A 23,320-nucleotide genomic window follows, 5' to 3' on the forward strand; every position below is an offset into this window, starting at 1 on the left:
ATCCACATATTCAAGCTCACTGGCTGTGGAGTCCATCACTGTTGATTGATGAGTTTATTTCTACCCATGACTCTGTGGGTTTGTTAGATAAGACCCCCCTCCCCTGCATTGGCTCATGGGGGTGTCCTCCTCACTCCAGTCTGTTTTTGCTGGTCCCTCCTGTCAGGGCGAGAGCTGTCCCCCACCCGCTGGGGCGAGGCAGATGTGATATTTGGATTCTCTGAACACATGGAGAGAATGGCTGTCTGCACCTTCTTAGTGGAGAGAAAGGGGAGATGAAAAGGCTGAGTTAGAGTTTAATGTTGTGAGAATATGATCAGTGGCATGAGTAATGGGTCAGAACTGCGTGCCGGCCTGATGGCGTTGGTCACATGGCTGAGCTGCCAGAGCCACAGATGGTTCCGTCAGTGAAATGATCTTCCCTGGCGAGCAGCTCCTCTCCTGAGGCTCAACACCATTTGCTTTCAATTGTTTGCTGTGGCAAACAAAAGGCAGTGACTGTGAGAGACCTTCAGAAGAGTTACAGAGTGAGATCCTTTCTGTGCAAATGATCAGGTGAGTGAGTATGCAGTGAGTATGCTTTGAGTGTACAGTGAGTATGCAGCAAGCTGAGAGTAAGCTGTCAGTATGCAGTGAGTAAACTGTAAGTACTCTGTGAGTGAGTATGCAGTGAGTAAACTGTAAGTACTCTGTGAGTGAGTATGCAGTGAGTAAGCTGTGAGTATGTGGTGAGTAAGCTTTCTCACTGTCTGTCTGTGTTGCAGTGCAGAGATCAGGGCAGCTGTGTGGGCACCTGAGACACTTGTCTTCCTGTGTTTCAACATGGATTAGAGACCTGCGGCTCCAGGGATCGAAGGTATGTGATGTGCAGTAACCAGCCACCCACATGCGTGTGTTTATGGGAATCAGAGAGAGAGAGACACACATCTGCTGCCCTGCAGGCCATTGTGTTATAAAGGCGAGAGCAAGTCCTCTGACACAGGGAGGGGAGTGGGCTCACTGGATCCTGAGCTGTGTGTGTGTGTGTGTGCGTGCGTGCGTGCGTGCGTGCGTGTGTGCGTGCGTGCGTGCGTGCGTGTGTGCGTGCGTGCGTGCTCGTGCGTGCATGCTTGCATACGTACGTACGTGTGTGTGTGTGTGTGTGTGCGCGCGTACATGCATATGTGCGTGTGTGTGTGTGTGTGGGTGTGTGTGTGGAGAGGAAGGCTTCAGGCTTCATTTCCTGTAATGTGATCTCCCCGGGAGTGGGCGGAGTCTGGGCATCCTGCCCTCCATTAAGAGCTCTTCAAAAACCCTCTTATGAATCATGAGCTCATTCCTCACTTCTCTTTATCACAGAAACGTTTTTTTCTCCTCACAGGCTTTTAAAAAGTGGTTAATGTCCAAAGAGACTATTACCCTCTGTAACGCACTCATCCAGCAGTGTGGTCATGGTTACGCCATGTTTTGGTTCTGATTGGCTCACTAAATGCTAACCCCTAAATGCTCTTTAAGTTGATAATATCAAAATCATTTGATTCTGTGAAACGTCATAGGTGACACCATCATTAAATGATTTTAACTCCAGCTACATGTGTGTTGCATTTAGTGTTTTTTATTGTAGAGGTGTGTCAGCAATAGTAGTACCAAAACTGAATGGAATAAATTGTAATGACGAGCTTAGTTGGGCCGAATGGCCTGTTCTCGTCATAATATGTTCTTATGTTCTTATTAGTACACTGGCACACAGTGAGATTAAGCACACAATATTAACATTTGGGGTATAGTAATCATTATAATGCGTGTAAATAGTTACATCAGTCAAATTTAAAATGAAATGTAATCTAATGTATTGGTTGCTGTCTTAGAAATTACCATCATGATTTATGAACTTAGCTACAGTGCTTCTGTTTTAGATAGTATGGGTGGCTAGCTAGATTTACTTGGCATAAATGGATCTAGAAGTGGTCTTTTTCTGTGAAAAGTGAAGAGAGGGCCTCATAAATGTTTATAGTAACACTAAACCTGACAAAAACGCTGACACCATTGATGAATATACCTGTACTGAGTGGTTTTCCAGTCAAAGACAGCATCCCTGAGCAGAGTGTTCCTGTTTTAAATTAGCATGCCATTAAAGTACTGCAGAAACAGATATTTCCAGAGCAGAACCTTTACAGTCTAACTAATCCTGCTCATTTCTGGTCTTAAGCAAGTGGAGTGGAAAATGATTGATAATTTTGTGAAAATAGGAGTGACTCCTCTGCTATTGACTGGCAATTTTCAAGGTGATTTGTCACTAGAAGTAAAACCACATGAAATTATTGTAATTAAGTAGAACATGCATCTTTGCCCTCTCAGAGTATTGGCTAGCATTTGTGTTTTAGTGTAGCAGGAAGGGTGTTGTGGAGGCTATCCTATAAGCCTCGGAGCGGATGGCCAAGTGTTCTCAACGCGCAGGTAGCTCCAATAAACCAATGTCCAAACAGTAGGTCCAGGTTGGGTGGCGTTCCCCTTTATTACAAACTTACGGACTTGCATAAAATCAAACTTCACTTTATCCGGTGCTGGTGATATTAATAAAAGGAATTATGCTGTGATGGTTGTAGTGTGGCAGCATTATTTTGGCTACGGCTACGGTAAGAACTGTGTCTCCTCCGCCATCCACACCTTAGCTAAATTAATGTGTGAACGCCTGTTCATATGCACCTGTGAACCCACGTGACTAACACCCAGTGCATTACACCCCCAAGTGGCTAAAACAAGAAAGGCCAATAAACCCACAAATTAAAGGTGACGAAATGGCTCCTACAGGTGTAGAGATTCTTCTCACTGGAGCACTGTGCTCTGTGGTGTGTGAGTAGGGCATGCTTCCAGTGTCAGCTCATAGACTCACTGTCACGCGGGGAAACGCTGAGATCGGTTCTGTTTCTGCACAGTGCTGCTCTTTCCACTGGTCACTGCCATCAGGGAATTCATTTCAAGCATCTGTTACTTTTACAGATTGACAATTTTGGCAAAGATACCTCGTAACTCCATATATGTCCATTATTGTATTTTGCTTAGATCTTAATTAGTATTACATTATTATTTTTTTTTATTACATTATTACATTTTATTACATTACATTACATTATTACATTATAATTATTTTATTATTATGTGTGTGAGACCATATCAGAATGTTTGTTCCAAGCTGAAATAGTGTGTATGTATGCCTGGTTAGTAAGGTAAAATGTAAAATTAAATATTAGTTCATTATGTGTGCATACAGTGCAAACCATTGTGGTTTAAACTGGAGATTAAAACTGGAGATTCCCCTCTGGAGTTTGCTCAGTTATCAGTTTATGTGGCAGCCATGAGCCAGGTAACCCCACTGTCAGTGTTCTTTTGGTTATGAGGGTGATGATGATGAGGAAGATGGTGAGGAAGATGGTGATGAGTCTGATGATGAGGATGATGAGGATGTCACGGTGCGTGTCTGTGCCTGTGCTCCACCGCTGCAGTGGGTGGGGGGGGGGGGGGTGCGTGTCGGGCAGGTGGAGGGAGCACCTGAGAGCGGCAGATAAGCGCTGCTGATTCCTCTCGTTCTGGAACAGATTGCTCTGTAAGACGCTGCCCAGCCCTGGCTCGGTGCCCGGGAACGTGCTGATCGGACTCCTCCACAGGAAACCGGATGGAGGAACAGTGTCTCTACAGCCACAGCCAGCACAGGGACTGCGTCAGGGCTGCAGGTCAGCCAGCCTGTAATCAGAGCCTTTACTGCTGTCATAACGCTTGCACTGGGTTTTGCTCAGGGTCTGTGAGCTGTCTCTGTGCCTCTGACACCATATGCAGTGAAAGGAGATACAGTGTTTCTTCCAGTGAGAGAGAAGCATATCCACACCGTGAGAGAGCAGCGTGTCCACACCGTGAGAGAGCAGCAGCATATCCACACCGTGAGAGAGCAGCGTATCCACACCGTGAGAGAGCAGCGTGTCCACACCGTGAGAGAGCAGTAGCGTATCCACACCGTGAGAGAGAAGTGTATCCACACCGTGAGAGAGAAGCGTATCCACACTGTGAGAGCAGTAGCAGCGTGTCCACACCGTGAGAGAGCAACAGCGTATCCACACCGTGAGAGAGCAGTGTATCCACACCGTGAGAGAGCAGCGTGTCCACACCGTGAGAGAGCAGTAGCATATCCACACCGTGAGAGAGAAGCGTATCCACACCGTGAGAGAGAAGCGTATCCACACCGTGAGAGAGCAGCAGCGTATCCACACCGTGAGAGAGAAGCGTATCCACACCGTGAGAGAGAAGCGTATCCACACCGTGAGAGAGAAGCGTATCCACACCGTGAGAGAGCAGCAGCGTATCCACACCGTGAGAGAGAAGCGTATCCACACCGTGAGAGACAAGCGTATCCACACAGTGAGAGACAAGCAGAGTGTCCACACCACTCTGTTCCCCTCCAGCAGTTTTATTTGCACATGTAAATCACATGGACAGCCTTTCAATCCCCATGGATCTTCATCAGGACATAATACCTGGCGAGAATTATGCAGGGATGAAAAAAGGAAGCAAGTAGGACAGAAGAAATAAACCTTAAGATAGATAGATAGATAGATAGGCAAATCACAGGAAGGGAAAGTCTTGTTTATACTGCTGTGGATTCCGTTCAGGAGGCTGAAAATTCTGTCGCCTTTGCACCATTGCATTGTGGGTACCAAGGGGTGCAGACATAAAGTTCCACAATGCAAGTGAAGGGCACTCATGCTCTCGCTGTAGTGCCCTTTAACCCTTACTGGCAAATTTAACTGTCACAGTTTCTGTGGTTACTAACTCTCACATTCCAGACTAACATTTCAATGCATGTCACGATGCGAACAGATCATTTTAACGATTAACAAGTGCCGTGCTGACAACAGGCTGCTCATGAATATTCACGAGGGGGTGTGTCCATGTGTCCCTGCTCCAACTGCACTGTTGCTATTAGGCAACATTTATCCACATGATGCACTCCTTTAGATTTTACATGTGAGCGTTACTTGATCGTTTTGCCAGGTAGGCACCATGACATTGCAAAGAGCCATTGTAGATTGGGTCTCTGATACAAGGGAACACTGTTACAGTCATTTGACTGAGGCGGCTTTTTATTCAAGCTGTGCCAAATAGTACAGCCAGTTAGATAAGTAGGTGAATAAATGTAAAAATAATGTATTGGCTATTTAGCTTGACTTTTTGCATGTAGAACCAGCTGTTTCATTACAAATATATAGTGTCCTTTTTAAAATTAGAGCATTTCTAAAACATACTACAGTTTGGAATGGCTTAAATGGTTGCCTATTAGACTAAGCTATTTCATGCTCCTAGGCCAATGTGATAAAAATACAAATGGAAATGTTTGTAGTAGGAGTTCTGCAGAAGGATTGCCTGTATGCCTAGTAAAATAAAGATCGTTAATGAGGTGAAGTTTAATCTGCTGCATATCAGAGATACACAGTGCTGAGACAGCGATGATGAATATCACTGTCAGAGCAAGCGGATGGACACGCCCCTCTATGAAGTGGCCTGTTTTTTTAATCACACTACAAGTTATTTCAAAAGAGCGGTAGCCATGAAAAACACACTGCAATGTCCACAGGCATGTCTGCCTAGAATGTGAGTCTTAGGGATTTTTGGACAGAAAAACCTGAAGAGACCTTCTGACCTTCAGTGAATTTTAACAGGAAATTCTGACAGAAAGGGTAAGGGATGTGTGAGAAAAGGACACATGTGCCACTCACTTCCAGAATTTTCTGTCTGCACTCCTAACTTCCAGGAATGCATTGCTCGAGTGAACCGGAGGCAAGGAGATGAGCAGCACAGCGTTTTACACTCCTGTGGATTCTGTTCAGGAAGTGCGCTGCGTTTGGGCCTTCCCACAACGCTCGGACATGATGAACATTCCGGCTTCTTCTGTTTGATCAGTGCTGTTTATATAGTTGTTGCAATATTTGTCTGCCCAGGAGCTAAGATATTCAGCTGTTCAGCTCTATCAGTATGCAGTATTCTTTCTCCCTCTGTGGGAAATGCTGGAAGCTCTGGATAGTGAATGGAACAAATACTTTGAAGCAGATTTTGCCTGGGGTGCAGTAACAATGTCCACTACAAAGCGAAATTAAGAGAGTCAAATTAATCTTATAGATCAGCATTTCCCAAACCTCTCCTGCAGGACCCCTTGTCCTGCCTGTTTTAGATCTCTTCCTGCTCCAATACAGCTAATTTAAATGATCAGTTTGTTATTAAGCAGCTTCAGGAGTTCATAATGAGTTGATCATTTGAATCAGCTGTGTTGGAGCAGGGAGAGATCTAAAACATGCAGGACAAGGGGTTCTACAGGAGAGGTTTGGGATTATAGATTATCATGATAGAACCAGCACTTCACTGTAACACATATGAAGTGATTACACAGTAAACTGTGGAGGTACAGTAATACAGTACTGACACAGTAAACTGTGGAGGTACAGTAATACAGTACTGACACAGTAAACTGTGGAGGTACAGTAATACAGTACTGACACAGTAAGCTATGGAGGTACAGTAATACAGTACTGACACAGTAAACTGTGGAGGTACAGTAATACAGTACTGACACAGTAAACTATGGAGGTACAGTAATACAGTACTGACACAGTAAGCTATGGAGGTACAGTAATACAGTACTGACACAGTAAGCTATGGAGGTACAGTAATACAGTACTGACACAGTAAGCTATGGAGGTACAGTAATACAGTACTGACACAGTAAACTGTGGAGGTACAGTAATACAGTACTGACACAGTAAACTGTGGAGGTACAGTAATACAGTACTGACACAGTAAACTATGGAGGTACAGTAATACAGTACTGACACAGTAAACTATGGAGGTACAGTAATATAGTACTGACACAGTAAGCTATGGAGGTGCAGTAATACAGTACTGACACAGTAAGCTATGGAGGTGCAGTAATACAGTACTGACACAGTAAGCTATGGAGGTACAGTAATACAGTACTGACACAGTAAACTGTGGAGGTACAGTAATACAGTACTGACACAGTAAACTGTGGAGGTACAGTAATACAGTACTGACACAGTAAGCTATGGAGGTACAGTAATACAGTACTGACACAGTAAGCTATGGAGGCGCAGTAATCACACAGTAAAGCACCTGGCACAAAGAGCAACCTGTATGTGTCATTAAGTTCATCTGAGGGGAACCTGGAGGGTCAGTCGAAAATAAGTTGTCATTTACAGTGACAATCTGACCTGTTATACCCTCGTTATCAGAGAATTACTCAATATCTTAAAAAACATCACGGGAGCAATGCTGACAAATTCAAGCACAGACTCCTCTCCTGGAGGTGTGGCTGGCCTATCATTGGTCTCAGACTGTAAAAGTGCTGGATGTGGTTCTCTCACAGAAACGTTCTGTGTTTGGAGAGATTTTCCGCTTCCCTGTAAGCAAAGGGGGCGTGACTCTGCTATCCTGCTCCAGCCAATCCAGAGCGAGACCATGAGACCCTGATGCTGTGAGAATGTGCTGTGTGGTGTGAGCTGATGTGAGCTGCGCTCAGTGGCTTCCCTCTGTCCAGTCATACCGGGCGCCAGCAGCAGTGAATGTATGCAATGACAACCCAGAGTATAGTTATCCATGTATAGTTTTCACATTCTTCTCCTTGTAGAAGCTGTTGCTGGTGAGTGTGTTGGGTCTCATCTCTCAGCACCAACCCTGCTGTTATTGGCTGTGAGTGAAGCTTTGAACAGCTGGTCCAGGGAGTTATGCTCAGATAGAGGGCTGAGATGATGTGTGTGTGAGAGCATGCGCGTGTGTGTGAGAGAGAGAGTGTGTGTGTGATAGCGTGTGTGTGTGTGTGAGAGAGAGAGAGTGTGTGTGTGATAGCGTGCGTGTATGTGTGATAGTGTGTGTGTGTGTGTGTGTGTGTGTGTGTGAGAGCGTGATAGTGTGTGTGATAGCATGCGTGTGTGTGTGATAGTGTGTGTGTGTGTGATAGCGTGCGTGTGTGATAGCGTGCATGTGTGTGTGATAGCGTGCGTGTGTGTGTGATAGTGTGTGTGTGTGTGAGAGAGAGAGAGTGTGTGTGTGTGTGATATCGTGCGTGTGTGTGTGAGAGAGAGAGTGTGAGAGAGAAAGAGATTGTGAAACAGAGAGATTAAGAGCGAGAGGCATGCAGATTTGAGTCTGCCCACAGTTCCAGCCCCCTGTGCAGATCTGAGCGTCATTGCTTGCCCTTGGTAAAAAGCCTTTCTGGCTGCTGAAATGACAGGGCTCCTGCAGCCAGCCTCTGCCTGATGGACTCGTCTGTTGACGGCAGCCTGATTAAGGGTGGGGGGGGGGGGGGGGCTGGGGGGGGTGGCGGCGGTAGGTTCCCATCTGTCACAGAGGGCCAGTCCTGTGCCTCTTTGTAGACTGTTGGGAGCAATTACATATTTCCTGCAGCCTGCTGTTGCCCCAGGGCTGAGTGAGTGCGCTGCTCTGTGCTGTAAAGCTCAGGAAAATGCTGCCTGTTCGGCTCCGGCTGCAGTCTCCACAGTGTCTCAGGTGGAGGAGTGCTAAAGAGGGGCCGGGAAGCGGTTATCTCTCAGTGACCCTGCACTGGGTGCTTTGAGTGGCAGCCCCTTATCGCTCATGCTGCTGCTGATCAAAGCTGAAAGAGGGGCAGCGGTATTAAAGCAGCACTAATTAAAACGTCCTGCTTACAAGTGAACCGATCGTGATCTGCACGCACAGGGTCTGAGCACAGGATCTGAGCGCAGGATCTGACTGTCGCTGAAGGCGCAGGATCTGAGCGCAGGGTCTAAGTGCAGGGTCTGAGCGCGGGGTCTGCAGGCGGTGTCTGAGCGCAGGATGTGAGCGGAGGATCTGAGAGTCGCTGAAGGCGCAGGATCTGAGCGTAGGGTCTGAGCGCGGGGTCTGCAGGCGGGGTCTGAGCGCAGGATCTGGGCGCAGGGTCTGAGAGTTGCTGAAGGCGCAGGATCTGAGGGCGGGGTCTGAGCGCAGGATGGAGCCACTGTGTGCAGAATCTCTGTGCCCTGAGCTCTCCTGCTCCTCACACTGTGGCAAGGCTGAGCACAGCAGCAGCTCAATCCAGCCAATACTGCATGAGGAACTCAATCTCCAGCGTCCGGCAGCCCGCAGTCCTCTGTAATGCTTTCAGAAATGATGCATGATCTACATGCGGTTGGTTAAAATAATCTGGAGAGGCGCTGATGAATTCAGAATTTAGCTACGTTGATTGCTAGCGTCATGGCTAGTTAGACAACCAGCTGGTTCTCTATCCTTTAACACGGTAAATTGGATAGATCTACTAAAGTAGTGAATTATACATTGTGATCCAAGGAGACAGTAACAAAAAAGCAGGTCTGGACAAAGAACTGGAACCCCAGTGGACAAGAAAAAGGAGTACCGCCTCAGAGCAGCGGTGTGGATGATGAGGGAAACTCTACGCTCTTTTCCTCCCAGAGAACTCTGTGTCTCTGAACCCCAGTAACCCCTCAAAACATGGCTATTTTCAAACATGGGGTTTCTTTAGCTCCATTGACAAAATCGATTCCCTGACCTTTCCAACTGAAATTCCTGATGTGCTAAGTAAGCACCAGCCAGTCTACTTCAATTACTGTCCTCTCTGAGACATCTCAGGGAGGCAGAGACACATGTGAGCTGAGCTGAGAGAGACAGTGAGGCACAGGGATCATTACACTCCTGCATTATGATCATATTTAAATACATTCATTTATATATACATTCATTTATAACTGTTTATTTTTCAGATCCAAGCGTACGTGCTGTGAGCTGCATCAGTTACTGTGTCAGTGTTTTCTGAACAGTCCGATGTGCACAGCAGCACCAATGACATCTCAAGCAATGAATAAACACAGAAGTAGACTGCCGTGCCGACAGGATGGTATTGATCTAGTAATTATGTCCAATTAAATTAATTATTGAGCATTGCACTTCCCCCCTCCTAGCTGAACCGTGGCCACGTTTGGGATTTCGGATGAAACGTTTGGGATTTCGGATGAATGTAGGGCAGTATTGGGTCTGTAAGTGGTGACCAGTCACTGTCTGTAGAGCTGGCTTGGGCCACATTCTTACTCTGAGGCTCTCCGTGTTCTTCAGACACACTGTAACACTGCTGTTTCTCATTAGTTTTGGTGTAGCAGGAATGCATGTTGCAACATCTGTGTCTATTTTCTTATGAAGCTCTGCACCACGCTGATTTTAAATTCATTAGTGTCTCATACAAACTCTAATGCGCTGGACCCCTCCACCGAGGAGGAGAGCCAGGGTTATTAAGCCTCAGAGCAGCTCACATGCATGTGTGTGTATTACATTGTGACATCAACATCAACATACTGACATCACTGTGATATCAATATCAATACAACAACACGACTGTGACGTCAGTATAAACACAGTGGGATAATTGTGACATTAATATCAACACAGTGACATCAGTAATTACTGCTTTTCAGGGACCTGTGTGTTATATTAAAATCCGATTAGCATATGAGACATAAGCACAGCAGTCATAATAAAATGAAATTTATTTAGTTCGTGTGGCCAGTAAACCAGGTTAAGCTGCACATAAGTAGCATCCAGCTACACGTATAGGATGGCAGCCCTTTCTAATTTAAATTTAACAGTTTCACTTTAAAGGATGGGAGACCATGTGCCAGTCTGAATGTGTCAGTGGAGCTTTTGGTTGCTCTCAGTCTTGTTCTGTTTGCATGCAGTAAGGCTGATGTGTGTCTGTAATACATTTAATGTAAACATGTAATAAGGTGATGTGTGTCTGTAATACATTTAATGTAAACATGTAAAAAGGTGATGTGAGTGTGTAATAAGACTGATGTAATTGTGTAATATGAGTAATGTATGCGCATCACAATGTTGATGCATATGGTTGTCTGAAATTTTACTGGTAATGAATGCGTCTCTAGCTATAGTTGCACTGTTCTTTCGACAGGCAGTACAGAGATTGTAACAGTAAGAGTAAGATGTGTTTTCTCTTCTTCTTTTGTAAAGATGCATCTTCTGTTTTTCATTGAGCTAACAGTCCAGCTCAGTGTTAACTCTGGGACTGTTAATGCACGGATATTTGCATTCTGTGCACAGATGGGTTTGACGTGATAGATCTGAAGCTTTTCACAGTGTTAGTGTCTGTGTGCATATACCCATGTGCTCCCAGCTCCCTATTTGCCTCACTGAGGAACAAAACCCCATCATTTGACATTCTGAAATGTCCAGCAGTAACCACTGTATGTGCTGTATGCTGGCACACTCCTAGGGAACCATGCTTTCTGTGCTGTATACTAAGATCTTTGATATTTTTCATCATGAAGGTGAAATCAATCTACTCTAGAGGAGTAAATGGTGGGAGACTAATTTCAGAAGCGCGTAAGTGCTTTTTCTGCGTGTGAGTCATTGTGAGCCATTCTGAGCAGCCGCTGCTGGGAGCTGTGTCTGTGTGCTGTGTGCTGGAGTCAGGAGGCTAACCTGTGAGTGCATAAAGCAGCGTGAGCTGGAAGCTCTTCACTGTCTGGAATCACCCCAAAGAGCCTTTCTCCTCCTGAAAGCTCCTTAAACCCTGATTAGCCCTCATTCGCTCCTGAAAAGTGTAAATCTGGCTTTGGAGAGTCGTATTACGGCTCGCCCAGGTCCTGAGGACAGACTGAGGATCTGAGGGGTGGCTGATTTAATATCTCACGGGAATGGAGAGGTGAGAGGCATGAGTGTGCCTCTCAAACGAGCAGAGCATCGGCGCTGGGAGTCCTGCGATGCAGCACGCTGTGCACACAGTCTGAGCCGAGTGCGTCTGAGCCGGGCGTCCGAGCCGAGTGCGTCTGAGCCGAGTGCGTCTGAGCCGAGTGCGTCTGAGCCGGGCGTCCGAGCCGAGCGTCCGAGCCGAGCGCATCTGAGCCAGGCGTCTGAGCCGAGTGCATCTGAGCCGAGTGCATCTGAGCCGAGCGTCTGAGCCGAGTGCATCTGAGCCGAGCGTCTGAGCCGAGCGTCTGAGCCGAGTGCATCTGAGCCGAGCGTCTGAGCCGGGCATCCGAGCCGAGCGTCCGAGCCGAGACTGAGCCGAGTGCGTCTGAGCCGAGCGTCTGAGCCGAGTGCGTCTGAGCCGAGTGCGTCTGAGCCGAGTGCGTCCGAGCCGAGCGTCCGAGCCGAGCGTCCGAGCCGAGACTGAGCCGAGCGTCTGAGCTGCGCGGGAGCCAGCTGCTAAGCAGGCCTGATGCATTGCCTCTCCTGCAGCTCCTTTTCACTGCCTTTGAATCATTTAACAGCCAATCAGAGCCCCCATGTCTCAACACTCACTGCCAGAATCCACCTTATCTTCATCAGCCAGTGAATGTCTCCTCAGTGTGAGCACTGGGGTGGATAAATCTTTACTCAGAGCACTAAATATCCATGTGAATGGACTGAAGTCTCCTCTGTCTCCATTTATATCAACATTTATCTACAGGATCTTCATGACAATCTGGTGTAAAGGATGTGCAAGAACTTCCCTGCATTGTTTGGTGACATAAAATGTAATTTGAGCAGGAGTCATACTGTGTGGTAATGGGACTCACTGGCTGATGCAGCAGTCTCTCACAGTAGGCTGGAACAGGGCTCTCTCTCACTGTTCTCTGATTGGTCTCTGATAGATTGAGGTAAGAGAGAGGGGTGTTGTCTCAGGGTGCCATTAGCCAATAGTTAATGTCCCATCTCTCTGTTCACGCTTGACTGATTAAATGTCCCACAGCCCATACTTTCAGTTAAATTTTCAAATTGAATGACTGGTTGGAATGGCCTCCCTGGAAGCAGTGCAGTGACACGTCTATCAGATTAGATTAGATTAGAGTTGGCTCTGGCAGCCGGACTGTGATATTACTGTGGTGGGTGTTCTCTGGGGCAGGTAGAGCAGCCCTTCGGAGCGTTAAATTTGGTGTTCTCTGTGAGGATGGGAGGACGTGTCCTTGAGAAGTGAGCACTCTCTCCAGAACAATCTGCAGATGCGTGTGGCTGCATGTTAGGGCTGTAATTGGCGCTATCTGCACCCCGGTGCAGTAGTATGTACTGAGTGAGGGGGAGCTCCTGCCGGGGAGGGGTGGGGGGCGCTGAGGGCCGTGTCTGGAGTGAGTACGATGGCGTGGGCTACGCACCCCTGCAACACGGGAGAAATCACAAGGAGCATCAAGAGCCACCAAAGGATGATAAAACGCAGAGGAGAGCGCAGATATACGAGCCCCACAGGAGCTGCATCATAACATCTCCGTCACACTGTTGCTGTCTGTCTCTGTGCCTGGCCTGCTGTGGACGTACTGCGGTAATGTGTGTGTGTATGTTCCACCTCCACAGCCTGTCGCTCACTGTCACTCTCAGGCTCTGCACAGACGGACTCTTCAGTCTGCAAAGAGGCTCCATCCCTGAAGCCTGAAATCTCATTTAATGACTATTTAATTTACAGCCTCATTTGCTACGCTATCTGTTCAATTTTGATTGAATTTTTTAATGGAATCAAGTACATAATTAGAAATCATCCTTTATTTACTATGTGCATGATCACAGTAAAATATGCATCTATTTTTGCATCATTAGGTCATTAAGTGGTCCCGTTGTTTGTACTAGATATATAGCCAAATTGAAGTGGGAGGGTGATGCCTGCACACACAGCGAGTCTGTGAGAGAGCTCTGTGAGAGAAAGCATTGTGATAGAGAGCTCTGTGAGAGAGAGCACTATGGTAGAGAGCTCTGTGAGAGAGAGCACTGTGATAGAGAGCGCTGTGATGGAGAGGTCTGTGAGAGAGAGGGCTCTGTGAGAGAGAGCTCTGTGAGAGAGAGCTCTGAGAGAGAGAGCTCTGAGAGAGAGGGCTCTGTGAGAGAGAGCTCTGTGAGACAGAGCACTGTGATAGAGAGTGCTATGATAGAGGCACTATTGTAGAGAGTGTAGAGAGCTCTGTGAGAGACAGCTCTGTAATAGAGAGCACTATTGTAGGGAGCTCTGTGAGAGAGGGCTCTGTGAGAGAGAGCTCTGTGAGAGAGAGCTCTGTGAGAGAGGGCTCTGTGAGAGACAGCTCTGTAATAGAGCTCTGTGAGAGAGAGAGCTCTGTGAGAGAGAGAGCGCTGAGAGAGAGAGCTCTGTGAGAGAGGCACTATTGTAGAGAGCTCTGTGAGAGACAGCTCTGTGAGAGAGGGCTCTGTGAGAGACAGCTCTGTAATAGAGAGCTCTGTGAGAGAGAGAGCTCTGTGAGAGAGAGCTCTGTGAGAGAGAGCGCTGAGAGAGAGAGCTCTGTGAGAGAGAGCTCTGTGAGAGAGAGCTCTGTGAGAGAGAGCTCGAGAGCACTGTGAGAGAGAGCTCTGTGAGAGAGGGCTCTGTGAGAGAGAGCTCGAGAGCACTGTGAGAGAGAGCTCTGTGAGAGAGAGAGCTCTGTGAGAGAGAGCGCTGAGAGAGAGAGCTCTGTGAGAGAGAGCTCTGTGAGAGAGAGCTCTGTGAGAGAGAGCTCGAGAGCACTGTGAGAGAGAGCTCTGTGAGAGAGAGCGCTGAGAGAGAGAGCTCGAGAGCACTGTGAGAGAGAGCTCTGTGAGAGAGAGAGCTCTGTGAGAGAGAGCTCTGTGAGAGAGAGCGCTGAGAGAGAGAGCTCTGTGAGAGAGCTCTGCTGTATAATATGGATATGGTTACTCTGTGTTACGGAGCATGGTTACTCTGATATGGCCAGTTATACTATTTGGAGTAGAACATGGTTACTCTGTGAGGTCACAGGTGATTGACGTCTGCGCCCTTCCACGCAGGGAGGCGAGTCCCGCTGCAGGGAGGGGGTCAGAGCACCGCGTGCTGACCCACTGACCACAGCCTGGCCGTAAAATGGCTACCAAACGAAGAGAGACTAAATTATCAGTGTGAGACAGGTGAGGTGGAAACAGATCTGCTTTCTCCTGCAGTATAATACATTCTAATTAGACATAAAAATGTTGAATATTTTTGATTATTTATCTCTACTGTTAAAAACAAATAGATGAGAAGAGAAATGACAGATTCTGCTGGGAGAGGGAAGCTGTGCCTTTGGCAGGCTGGTGTGCACCCCAGTGCCACAGGCTGGAGAAACATCTGCCCAGGAGCTTTAAATATGCAGAATTTATGTTTCCTGTTCTCCCTCTATTATTTTCCCATTAGCTTTCCTGTTATATTAATCAGTAGTTTTTCGGAGGATAGTGGTGGTTTTGTGCAGATTTCTGTGGAGATTGCTCTGGGTAACCCGTGCGTGGGTGAGGTTGTGTGGGGAAGGGTTACCCGTGCGTGGGTGAGGTTGTGTGGGGAAGGGTAACCCGTGCGTGGGTGAGGTTGTGTGGGGAAGGGTAACCCGTGCGTGGGTGAGGTTGCGTGGGGAAGGTTGGCTGTGATGCTGAGCAGTGCGGTCTAGTGCAGCCTTGCAGAGCTGCGTCTGAGCCTGGAAGCAAAGTGCCCCAGCAGTGCTGCTCACCCCACGGCCTTCCCAGCACCTCTCTGATCTTATCGCATCTTTAGGGGACAGCACTGTCTCCCCACTCTCTCCCCCCACCCCCACTCTCTCCCCACTCCCTCTCTGCTCTCCCCTTCTACATTTCAGACATAACACACATATTTGTAGGTAGCTTTTATGAACTGATAATGAACTGTGAATATTAACTGATTATCAGCTATTAACAATGACTCATTGCCCTCCACTCTGTGGAGGTGGTTTCACATTGTGCTGCCAATTCCCTCCTTTCCCTAATAAATAAGCTGTCATTTGACAGTGTTTGACATTTTGAAATTTGGGGCAGATTTGTTGTATCTTTTGGGTTAAATATTGATGTAATGTGCTTGTATTTGTTGGTGCAGATCTGTCTCCACTCCCTGACTGCAGTGGGAGCACAGCCTGTCCTCTCTGGGCAGCCAGGTCTGCCTGTATCGGCCCTTCTCTATGGCCAGGCTCGGCTCACTGAGTCTGTACTTTATACGTTTTTTTCTCAGCTTGTTATCAGTGGTCATGGTCAGACAGTCTGCCATGGATGGATAGGAGTACTGCCTGTTCAGGGCCCAACAGTATTGCAGCTTTATTTGGACTCATTGTGATTTCAGTCCAATGGCTTGTGTAATTTTCTTTTTGTTTGTTAATGATTTGGTTGGGTTGAATTCTCTGAGCTGTACTGCCAGTGTCCTGAGGCTCATTGTTCTTAATTTACTGAACCTCAGGACCAGCTGGCTGGGGAGACTCTCCTAAATGTTATTTCTTGGCTTTTTAAGACTTTAAAATGATGAGTTGTGGTCACTCATTTCTAGGTGTTTCCAGAATTTGGTGGCTCTGTTTTCAGTGAGAGTCTGTAGGGGATCCTGGCCTGATGTTTTGCACCCAGAAGATGCTTTTAATGAACTCAGCATTTCAGCTGGGTTTTTGTCCAAATTCATGATTTGCAAGTATACCTCACACCTCACTACCATACAGTTCAACAGGTTCACTGACTGATATTTTGAACCAGGTCCTAACTGGGGTGTCAAAAAGAATTTTTAATGGCTTAGAAAGCCCTTCTCTGTAAGTTATTTAAGGATCAAGCTGAGATTTACAGTGGAACTGATTTTCAACCCCAGGTATGTTCAGTTGGTTTCTTGTTCCATTTTTGTCATTCCAAGGGTGAAGTTGCATTTGGCTCCCTGAGATGACAACATTTTTTGAAATATTTGTACTTTAGTCTTTTAGGGGTTAATGGTCAGGGCCCGGGTCTGACAGAACTGCTGTAACAGATCCAGGTTCTTCTGTACACTTTCCTCTGTTGGTGACCAGAACCAGGTCCTCTGTGTAAAGTAGGAGTTTAATTTCATACAGAGTGAGACCAAGTGCTGCAGATTGTTCTAGTAATTTTGCTAATCCATTAATGTAACTATTGAAGATAGTGGACGAAATTAAGCATCCCTGATTCAACACATTCTCTGCAGTACTCTCTCTCTTGTCTCTCTCCACTCTCTCCCTCTCCACTCTCTCTCTCTCTCTGCAGAAAGGCCAGTCTTTGTGCTCCTGCCTCTGTGTGATAAATGATGTTTCTGCCCATTCATTTCTCATTCTTAAAAGTTTGTGTCACTCAAGGCATAGCAAGGGTCACAGTGCTGAAACATTTCTTCAATCATTCCCACACCTTTGGAGAAATATCAAAGATCATTTTTCACAATTTATAAATGTGAAATCGTTTATGACAAATAAGAACAAAGTGACATGTTCGAGCTTCCTCCCAGCAACATGTTGACCTGGTCCTGTTTTAGAGCTGTTTTAGGGCTTGTAAAAATTAGGGCTTCAAACACAGCCCAGAAGACAGAGCTGGCCAGAGAGGAGGTCCCCAGACGCAGTAAGTCCCCTGCCTTGGACTGGGAGGTCTGCCTTGTGCTGCCTCCCTCGACTCGTCTCAGAGGTGACCTCTTTGGCTTGTTTTCTGCTTTCTGCGTGATGCATCTCCCTGCTTCCATGCAGCAGCGGTTTGGAACATGGAGAGTGCTTCCGGGCAGCAGCGGTTTGGCACATGGAGAGTGCTTCCGTGCAGCAGCGGTTTGGAACATGGAGAGTGCTTCTGGGCAGCAGCGGTTTGGCACATGGAGAGTGCTTCCGTGCAGCAGCGGTTTGGAACATGGAGAGTGCTTCTGGGCAGCAGCGGTTTGGCACATGGAGAGTGCTTCTGGGCAGCAGCGGTTTGGCACATGGAGAGTGCTTCCGGGCAGCAGCGGTTTGGCACATGGAGAAGACCCATGGAGGCAAGGCATCACTAACGCCTGCAGCGGAGCACAGCGCTGTCCCAGGGATCTGAATACCCCCTCAGAGCTGCACCGGCCGGGGGAACGGGCTGTGGGAGGGGAAGATCAAAGCTGTTCTTCCTGTCTGCTGCAGTGTGTTGCCTCTCTGGAGCCTGAGAGGGGCCAGCACAAGGACGAGTTCATTTACTATCAATTTCACCCAATATACGATGCTGTTCCGTGGCTGCTGAGTTATGCTCTGTCTTATTTTATAGAGCAGTCTATGCAGAGTTTTAATTATTATGTCAAATCAAGGCACGTTGCCTTGGCAATATACAGACCTCCCTTTAATCCCAGTCCAAAGAGAGGGAGGATGTTGCACTGAAAACTTTTTGCAGGCTTCTTTGTCTGTGTGTCAGGGTCGTGGCAACACAGCGCACACTCAGCACTTTTTAATTCTCTGAAATATAAAATGCAGCAGTTGTGCTTTTGCTGTATGTGCATCGCCTCTGTTGGCCCTATATTCGTCTGTAGAATGAGTTGTCTTTGAACATTTTCAGAACCATGAGTAGGTTTAGCTGTTTAAGGAGGGTTGGGCTCTTCTTACAGATGCTGAGACATTAGAGGAGCTGTGAAATACCGCTGCCCTCAGACGAACCGCAGCACTGAGGAGTCACGCAGCACTGAGGAGTCACACAGCACTGAGGAGTCACGCAGCACTGAGGAGTCACGCAGCACTGAGGAGTCACGCAGCACTGAGGAGTCACGCAGCACTGAGGAGTCACACAGCACTGAGGAGTCACACAGCACTAAGGAGTCACACACAGACTGCAGATTGTGTTCATTCCCTGGCTGCTGTTTAGGACTCAGACGTACTTCTGCACTGTGACAGTCTGCAGGAAGGTTCAGTGCATCACGTGTGTTTTCCTGAGTACTGCATCACATGCAATACTAGATGTACTGTATACATATGCTGCTTGCATAAGTACCCCTTTATAAAAAGCAAAAGCAAAAAGCAAATGCCATGAACTCCAAGACTGGAATGTAAGAAATGAAGCTTCATAACTATGCATGTCGTTGCAGTAAAGTAAAGCAATGCTCTGTTACACAGGGGTGTTACTCCTGGGTGCTCTTGGTTGGCTGAAACAGGTGTGTTCATATGCTGGTTATAAAGCTTGTGTATAAAGCTTATTAGGTTTATAAGATCAGCAGCCTTCACTGTGATATTTTTACCTGGGTGTGTTTATGTGCTGGGGTGGGTTGAAGGGGAGTGCCACAGTACTGAGTGTGCACACAGGAAACGGAGTGTTTGTGCTGTAACCGCCTTCAGTAACACTGCAGCAGATGGACCTTTACTGTTAGAGCTGTAACATGTTAGAGCCCTGAGAGCAGCGCTCGCTAGATGCTTGCATATTTTAGCTACTTTAAGCTGTGGTAAGGTTAAGGATTATTCCTGCCTGAGCCGCTTCCTTTGTGTTCTGATGCAGCGCATACACATAGCTGAAGAATGCCACTGCTGCTCTTTTGCTATGGTGTTTGAATCATAAAAGACACCGATACCAGAAAACAAATGGCTTACACAGAGAGTAAGCCTGCCCGCCCACCCACGTGTTCCCTGCACATTGTTAGAGGCTGTTCTTCAGTTCCTCATCCCAAAACTCTCTCTACATGTTCCCACACACAGCACACTGCCTCTCTCAGATCTGGGAGCTGGGCTCCCGGCTGCACCGGCAGAGGAATCCGCAGGGGGAAATGCAAATGCACGGCCCTTTCTACAAAGGTGCAGCTCTGTGATTTCATAGAAGGTCTCCGTTTTCATCAGCTTCCCATCTGGCTTTGGTGCATGTTGTGTGAATGTATATACAGTGCCCATCATACTTATTCATACCCCGGATTAAATATGATCAAAAGCATATATATAAAAAAGAAAAATTATGTATTTGATATTTTTCTATGTAAAGTGCTAATTAGGATTGTGTGCTTTAATTTCCTTTTACTTGCAGAGAAAGCCGTGTAATGTTTTTGTTTAGTCAGGGCATGAATAGGTATCCTGCCGCACGTTAGTGACTGCAGTCTGTCTGACTGCAGTCTGTCTCAGAGATTCCCTCTGTGAAGGACAGTCTCACCTCAGTCCTCACACACACAGGTGAGACAGAGAGAGCAGCTCAGTGAATGAGTTTACTATCATTTCCAGAATTTACAGTATAGCGTAAGTTGCTTTGGCTTTTGCCCCTGGAAAATATGTCCTTTTCCAGGAAAAAAATTCTAGTAAGTAGTTAACAGCAGATTTGGTTATAAGGAGAGGAAGTTGGAGAAGAATGTCCTTGTTAACATCAGTCAGTGGCAGCTGGATCTCATGCATAATCAAATTTTTCGTGTGACCACATGTTCATAACTTCTCCATGGAAACCTGAGGGCCGCTGCTGTGGGAAGACATCCTCGTAGCTGCTGTGCTCATCTTCTCTTGAATGCACTGCATCCGTGTGTATTCGGCTCTATGGTGTGACTGACCTCTTTTCTGCCCATGTGCCGCTGCAGAACGGCCACCCATACAGGGCAAGGGGACGCTGTGCGGCTTCGCCTCAGAAACACCCAACAGTCGGAACTCTTTTGTTGTAATTGGTAATTTAATTATTCAAATTAGCACTTTGTAAATTGAAGGATTTTAAAATAGTTTGAACATTGCAAGGTTGCAGCTGCGGCTGATGTGTTGCGTAATGGATTCAGTGATTGCAACAGCTCCACTAATGTATTTGAAACCTGATTACAAATAACTAGCTTGCTAGTGTCACAGTATCTAACAACATTCATTAAAGTCTTTTGCTTGGTAAAGCTGATCATTATTAAAATGTATTGAATTATTAGATCATAATGCTTGTCTAATGAATGAATTCTCTCTGTATTGGTTAAGCTGAGTACGATGGAGATGCTGGAAGAGAGGGGTGTGCAGAATATTTCACGTTTCAGGTTTATGTTGTCGTTTCATTGCCTTTTGTCTCTCTTCCCTCCTTAAGAGCAGTTTTGCTCGGGGTGGAACGTGGGCAGAGGAGGACAAAGCTGTTACTCTGGTGTCATTATTGGACAGTAGTTTAGACAGTTGGGAGATACTAAAAGCTTTGCAGCAGATAATAATCATATCAGTGCTTTTAGATGGTGTGATGTGTGTGGAATAGAGATGGCACTTTCACAAAATAAAGAATAGGTTATGTTGTATTTACATCTTCCTACTCCCCACCTTTATGTGTTTTTTGTTTGTTTTAGTATTTTCTTTTATTCTGTTATTTTCACCACTTCATACTGTATTAAGCTCACCTGTGCGCCGTACCTGTTTTACATGAGCAGGAGTTCTTTTGTGAGCCAGAAGAATTCCTCCGATACACACAACGCCGGCCAGAGGCTGAGACGCACCAGTGCTGCCCAGTGAAAGCAGATTGGAAAACACATCTCTCACGTCATCCAAGCAACTCAGAGGTGTCTGACTGGCCACTAGAGGGCAGCGCTCTGATGAGGCTTTGGATGCTGGCTGATGAATCCCAGCCTATCCTGGCAGCCAGGTCTGAGCCAGCTGTCAGCGTAATGTTCCTGCCTGGTCCTGGTCTAGCAGCCCCTGGAGATGGAGGAGTGTAACTGCACTATTGCTGCCAGAGCTGTGTGTTACAGAGCAGCTGGGATTATGGGGGGGGGGGGGGGGGGGGGGGGTTGTGCTTTCGTTTCTCTCTCTCCACACATGAATGGTCTGAATTCACTCCATTTTGCCCCTGCTTGTGTGACTTCTGCTTCTTGCTGTGTGAATCCCAAACAGTGGATTTCTCATGCAGCAGGAATCTATTTAAATATCAACTCTCTACTTTTCCAGGCCTTGGAAATTTAGACTGATGCATGCTGCTTTGAGGGGAAATTTATTCCATTTATATTTAACCAGAGCACCAACTGTGGCCTGAAATAAAGGGGATTGATATTACTCAAATGTATGAAAGGAAAGAATAACCATCTCTCAGAGCTAAATCTGAATCTGAGCTAAAATCCCAGTAAAATATTCTGCTGTACACACGGTGGAATTTTCTATATTAAAAGCATATGTGCACACTGTGTATTAAAAGTCTAGTGGAAGTCTAATTATGTCCTGATCAAAAATACAATCTAAACTTTATGGTTAGTAAGGGTTAGTAAAAGAACCCAGGAGCGCCCATAGTACCAAGTTAAAGGCCTACGGGTTGCTACATTTATTTTAAACTCTAAACATGCTGTCTATTAAACATATAACTAGTCATGCTTTGCTAAGTAGAAAATGAGGAAAAATCAGAGGATATTGGCTACTATGAGGTAATGTTATTTGTCACCGTGTGCATACAGCATGGCTTCAGAGTGACTGTCAGAAGTCATGACAGCAGTGGCGGTTCTTGATTTTATTTTACCAGCAGCAGAGAAGAAATTTTGAAATATGATGTGTTGTGATGGTGCCCCAAATCAATACTGCTGCTTCTCTCCACTGCCTACCTTTGCTGGTAGAGAAGAAGGGGGGGGGGGGGGTGCTCTCTCTGTTTCAGAGACCTTGAAGATGAGTACACCAATGCAATGATGCTAGCACTGTATGATGTCAGATATGTTACTTTACAGGACAGGGTTTAAGTCAGTCTGTCCTGCCTGAGCCATCTCTGCCTCCCTCATAGTACACCCCCTGTCCTGCCTCTATGGCTGTGTTAGTCTCTACTTTCACCTGGAGCCCCATCCATGCTCAGTGCCAGGTTGTGATTAAGATATTTAATGGTATTCATAAATCACTGAGATGGGACTATTACTTTGTACTTTAAGTTGCAACAGCCCAGTGTACTTAAAAGAGAGCCTTTGGAAGAATGTGGTGCCTTTAATGCACTCTGTTTCTGCCCAGTTTGCTTTGGAGTGAATTCTGCTACAGATGATACCTGCTTTCCTTTCGTCTGACCCCTCAGTCAGTGCGTCAGCAGTCTGGTACCGACTTCAGGCCCTTCAGGGCAGGTCATGCAGGAGTTTGGAGCTGCATTGGATGCGCCTTTTCCTCATGCTCCACGTCTGATGATTTCATTACGGCAAACTAACAGGAGCTGCTCCTGTGAGATACTGAGACCTCACCACCTACAACCTTCCGCTTGGAATTACTGGCCTTTCCTTTCATTTCCAACCTAACATTTTACCAAATTAATATCCTCCCTAAGAATTGATTGGTTCCTGTTTAATTAGGAACAGCTTGTGTTTCTGATTGGCTGTTGGGAAGATAAATTAGCGCTGTGCTGTGAGGTCAGTGGTCAGGCCTCCTTCAATCACAGGCCTGTCTGAGCAGCTGCGCTCCACCGCTGAGCAGAATGCTCAGCCGTCTGTGAAATATTGGGCTGATTGCACAATTGCCCTGCTTATTACTTATAAGGCAGGGGTAGTTTACCCTGATTACCGAAAGCATTTCCTGCACGAGTGCATGGCTGCACGCAATTTCAGCTCCATTGTTACTGAGTATCTTACCTAAGGAGTGGTCTGGTCATGGGCGACAGCCGGTATTGTAGTGCAGCCCTGCTCAGGGGAGCAGTGTTACAGAAAGCAATCAGACACCGATCACAGGGCAGA

The 23,320-nt window shown here is 46.6% G+C and overlaps 1 protein-coding gene across 1 annotated transcript in view; it reads left to right on the forward strand.

Moving 5' to 3' along the window:
- Nucleotides 1-814: 814 nt before the first annotated feature.
- LOC118783209 (glutamate receptor ionotropic, kainate 4-like) overlaps nt 815-23,320 on the forward strand; it is a 148,309-nt gene continuing 125,803 nt past the window's right edge. Inside the window, exon 1 of the mRNA XM_036536963.1 lies at nt 815-856. The gene's annotated coding sequence lies outside the window, so the exon portion shown is untranslated. The remainder of the gene's footprint in view (nt 857-23,320) is intronic.

Source organism: Megalops cyprinoides, chromosome 9, assembly GCF_013368585.1.
Source record: "Megalops cyprinoides isolate fMegCyp1 chromosome 9, fMegCyp1.pri, whole genome shotgun sequence".
Taxonomy (NCBI): Eukaryota; Metazoa; Chordata; class Actinopteri; order Elopiformes; family Megalopidae; genus Megalops; species Megalops cyprinoides.